We start from the raw sequence: 5,235 nt of genomic DNA on the forward strand, positions 1-5,235 counted from the left end.
TAAATAATAATAATAATAATAATAAAAACCATAGAATTGTAGAGTTGGAAGGGAATCTTTTGCCCAACGTGGGGCTTGAACACCTACAACCATGAGAGCCATCCCAGCCCTTTCTCTTATGTTGACTGCATTACATTGCCCAGCAAGCCCTCACTATATGTACTGAGGCTATCAGCATCCTGTTCTCAGGGACTGATGAAACTGCCCCTTTCTCCTCAGTTTTGCAATGTTAAGTTCAGTTCCCCACAATTAATTTTTTTAAATTTTGTTATAAAACAAAAACGGACAATACGCACAAAGTGAGAAACAAACAATAACAACAGAATAATGTGAGTTTAACACAAGGAGCTTTCAATAATAAAGCCGAAAGAAGAAAAAAACAAATCGGGAGTTAACAAAACGAATACAATTATATAATTATAAACAGGGTATAAAAACACAACAGAAAGGCTTTCATTTCTGGGTAAGTTTGCCTCCAGCTCTGAGCAGCGTTTAGCAGTAACAAGCAAGAAAGAGAAGCTTTGAGGAAACAGCCCCCAGTCTCAACCATAAACTGGAGGCATAAAGAATTCATCTCAGAGATAAATTCTGAAAAAATGTGACAAGGTTTGACAAGCATTTGTAATTTGTATAGTTCCTGTTTTGGGAGCTCTGCCCTTAATAAATAGGCAGCTTGTTATGGACAGAATTTGTCCATATATTTTGTTGCTGTGAGCTATTTCTCGTAAGAAATGAAATCCCAACGGTTAACTGAAATTTGCCCAAATGATGAATCATAGATGATGTACTCATCCCTTTGATAGACTGAATTAATCAATGTGCCTTCCATTGCTAGAGCGCAATCCGTGCTGTCTTTGAGTCGGCGATGCTGGACAGGAAATTTTCTCTGGATATTTAACCACGAAGCCTGCAATCGTAAGCAGACTTGCTAGGAAGCCGACAGTGTATTGAATGGCCCCGTCTCCCACAGTACTGTCTGCACTGAGTGACAGCAGCTCTCTGGGGTTTCAGAAAGGGGTCCAACCCAGACCCACCTGGTGGCGCCAGAGACTGAACTTTCCACATGCAAATTAGTTACTCTAACACTGAGCTATGGACCTTTCCCATCACTCAGAAGCAGATCCCATTGAACTGCGAAGGTTTTCTTCCAGTTTACAGCACATAGCCTCGGACTACACACGAAACCAAGGTGACTAGACACACAAAAGCAGTTCCATTTGGGCAAACAGGACATTGCTCCACCAAGTTCAGTATGCCCTCAGCCAGCTCCCACCTGCCTCCCTTCTTATTTACAACCAACCTAGCAGGTAACACTACTCAACAGCTCTCTCCTCCTCCTTAGTCTCAGAGTCATAGAACTCAGCAGAGAGGAGTGTGGGGAGAAAACAATAATTGGTTTGTTCTGCCTGCCTGCCATTGAGTCTGGCTCCACCTACCACTGGGCTCCCTGCCTTATTCCCTTCAAATCCTAGTGGGCATCAGCCACCACTTCAGGCACTAACTGTAGTCACACTGTTGAAGCTGTGAATGGCTGCACCTTCTACTATGTTCTGTGTTTTAAAGGTGGCCGCACAAAACACAACACAAGCAGAACTGGGGAACCAAAGATTTTTCTGACAGTCTGCACAAGGACTGGGAAACCTTGGCTCTGCATTCAGCGGCCCCATGTTTAGCCTGGAGAAGAGGAGGTTAAGGGGTGATATGATAGCCATGTTCAAATATATAAAAGGATGTCACATAGAGGAGGAAGAAAGGTTGTTTTCTGCTGCTCCAGAGAAGCGGACACGGAACAATGGATCCAAACTACAAGAAAGAAGATTCCACCTAAACATTAGGAAGAACTTCCTGACAGTAAGAGCTGTTCAACAATGGAATTTGCTGCCAAGGAGTGTGGTGGAGTCTCCTTCTTTGGAGGTCTTTAAGCAGAGGCTTGACAACCATATGTCAGGAGTGCTCTGATGGTGTTTCCTGCTTGGCAGGGGGTTGGACTCGATGGCCCTTGTGGTCTCTTCCAACTCTATGATTCTATGATTCTATGTCACATGTGGTGAGTTCCCATATGGTTTGCAGTATATCTCTGAGCAGAGGGGTATTCTTAGGCCCTGGACTGAACCCTGCCCACCTAGTTTTGTGGATGGATTTTAATGGGTAGGAGGGAATATATTAATTACAATTTATCCCTCCAGGAAGTCATGTGGGGGGGCTGAACAGAGTTTTAAAATCCCATCGTTGGCAGCAAAATTAAAAGCATGGGAATTAGGCTGCAAAGCCTCCTTTTGAGCAAATCCAGCTAATGAAGAAAGCTGGCTTCCCCCTTCTTACCCCACTTAACAAAGAGTCAGGCAACAACTTGTAAAGTAAGTTTAAAAATAAGATTTGCTTACTTTATAATCATGCATTGGATCACGGTAAGGAGGCAGGGGGGAAAACTAAGCAGACAAAATACCAGCTTCAAGCATCTGCCTGTAAAAGAAAACAGAACGAGAGACAGAGAGAGAAGAAGTGCTACATGTTCCATTCTCTCCAGTAAAGGAGGGGAAATGACATCACACAGAGCCCTCTCTATCAAATGTATTTCTATGATCTGAATATCTGCCTATCAGCCATACAGCTCTGTGGACTTTGCTCCTTCTCATGCTAACCAGCAAGAGTGCGCATTTGTTAGGTTTGGCTGATAATCTCTGACTAGTCTGGTCACTGGGCTGCTCTAGATAGGAAGAACTACAAAAGGCTTCTTGCTTGGGCTGAGACTTTCCTGGGGAACTCAGATCCTGCATGGCTCTGAGGTCTTTAGCTTTGACACCTGGCTCCCCTCTCACAGCTGCCTGAAGTCAAGACCTGAAAAGGCAGCCTGGTTCGCATATCACCAAACTATGGCTTAGCACGAAGGGCAGGGAACCTTTGGGGCCCTGTGGGTCAGATCCTTATCTAGCCCCACCCCATGGGTCAACTTTTGACAGGTGGGCAAGACAGCCCACCTGTCAATAGGGATGGGGGAGAAAGCCATATCAGTTCAGCTTTAAAGGCCAACATACTTACTGTATTTTTTGCTCTATAAGACTCACTTTTCCCCTCCTAAAAAGTAAGGGGAAATGTGTGTGCGTCTTATGGAGCGAATGCAGGCTGCGCAGCTATCCCAGAAGCCAGAACAGCAAGAGTCTGCTTTCACTGCGCAGCGATCCCTCTTGCTGTTCTGGCTTCTGAGATTCAGAATATTTTTTTTCTTGTTTTCCTCCTCCAAAAACTAGGTGCGTCTTATGGTCTGGTGCATCTTATAGAGCAAAAAATATGGTAATTTTGCACTTTCTGAAAAAATACGCAAACTGAATACACAGCCCTCCTTCAAAATTTCACACTTTTCTGGATTTTGCAAAACAGTTCTGTAGCCAAATGATATGTAGAAAAATGCATACAAAAATGGGGGGGGGGTTTACAAAATGCACAAAAAGACAGGGATAGGGAACCTGTGGCCCTCCAGATGTTGTTGAGCTACAACTTCCACCATCAATCTTCCACCATCAATGACCAATGTGGGTGGGTCTGATTGGAGCTGGAGTCCTGCAAGATTTCTAGTCGCTGAGCCAAAAGCTCAATATGCTTTAGCTGGCATCTTGGGCTAGGCTGCCCTACCTGGCTGCTTGCCTCCTTTTCACCTGCTTCACTTCCCATCTCTGCCAGCTCTCGTCCACCTGGTGTCAGCTCCTCTTATACGCTCCATTTAACCTTTGCTCAGCAGCCTCAAGTCACACGTGCAGCAAAGGTCTCTGAAATGCCAGTCCAGGGCCCTGTGAGAGGCATGTTACCATCACCTGGCCAGAAAGGACAAAGGAGAATGTCAAGTGTCTATCTCTACTGCCCCTGTATCTTGAGGTAGAGAGAGCAGATGTGAAAGGAGAAGGCATTCTATAGGAGGAAGAGATGGGAGAAAGTCTGACTGTGCTGTGAGGTTACCCTATAAGGTTGGAGTCAAAACTTGGGTGGGGTTGAAGGCAGGTGGAGTTACCTCCCTTTCTGCCCCACCATCCTAGTGCCACCAGGTAACCACAACCTGCTTGCCTTCTTGTCAACTTCCACCTTCCTTCTCAGTCTCGGTGTTGCTCTAGTGGAAGTCAACAGGCAAGAGGAGGATGTGGGCCAAACCAGAATTAGCTGGCTCTGTCTTGAAGCAGTTCTGGCTCAACATACTGTTGGTCTCCCTTCCTTGTGTCTCACCAGTCCCAATGGCCACCAGCCACCACTGCCCCTTTCTCTTCTTGACATCCACATGAAATTAGGCCCAGGGCCTCATGAAACTGAGCTGAGAGCCACAGGGCACTCCTTGGGTGCTTCTGGACCAGTGTTTGTCATGGGATGGGTGTTTCACATTTTTGAAGACCACTTCCACACTATTCATTTAATGCGGTATCAAACCACTTTAAACAGTCATGACTTCCCTCAAAGGATCCTGGGGATTGTAGCTTGTTAAGAGCACTGAGAATTATTAGGAGAGCTACAATTCCCAGAATGCCCCCCTGGGAAGGGGGACTGGTTGATAAACCATGCTGGAAACTGTATCTCTCTAAGGGAAATAGGGGTCTCCAAAGACCACCCTCAACAAACTGCATTTCTCAGGATTGTTTGGAGGAAGTATGACTATTTAAGGAGTATCATGGTGCTTTAAATGTACAGTACAGATGTGGCCCAATACTCTACACAGTGTCATGGCCATCAAAGTGCCTGCCCATATTGCCCCGCCCCTCACATTTTATTTAATCCAGATTTACTCTTCCCAGGGGAGAATCCAGTAATTATTATATTTTTTTAAGAACAGCAAGAATGATACAGTTGTCAACAACATGTCTGCAACATCTGAATGGTCTGTTTGCGATATGGAGCCCCTATGTGAAAGAGCCCTTTGATGACGATGATGATGATGATGAATTAAATTTACAAGTTGCTTTTTTTCTACAGCAACCCAATGTGACTTACAATATTTTAAGCATAAACAAACACGTACATACATTAAAACCAGCCTCCCAAAAAAAAGAAAAATCTAAAAGACAATTCTATTTTTTAAAAAAATTAAAGCATCCCACCTATGCAAAAAGACCATATTTAAAAGCTAAATGCCTGATAAAAAAAGGAATGCATTATAAAAATTTATAACGATGGCACCAGGTGAGCATCCCTGTTTAAGTGGTGTTTAAGTGGTGGCATAGTTGATGTGCAGACACTGAGATTTTATTTTTATTTTAT

At 44.3% G+C, this 5,235-nt stretch overlaps 1 long non-coding RNA gene across 1 annotated transcript; it reads right to left on the bottom strand.

Annotated features, from left to right (window-relative positions):
* Positions 1-334: 334 nt before the first annotated feature.
* Positions 335-3,808, bottom strand: LOC309361669. The gene is made up of 3 exons (XR_014164586.1): positions 3,643-3,808; positions 2,385-2,463; positions 335-907 (listed from the first exon to the last, which is right to left on the bottom strand). It is a non-coding gene; the product is annotated as an uncharacterized lncRNA (long non-coding RNA).
* Between the last annotated feature and the right edge of the window lie 1,427 nt (positions 3,809-5,235).

The sequence above is a fragment of the Podarcis melisellensis genome (assembly GCF_964234715.1).
Source record: "Podarcis melisellensis genome assembly, chromosome: Z".
In the NCBI taxonomy this organism is placed as follows: domain Eukaryota; kingdom Metazoa; phylum Chordata; class Lepidosauria; order Squamata; family Lacertidae; genus Podarcis; species Podarcis melisellensis.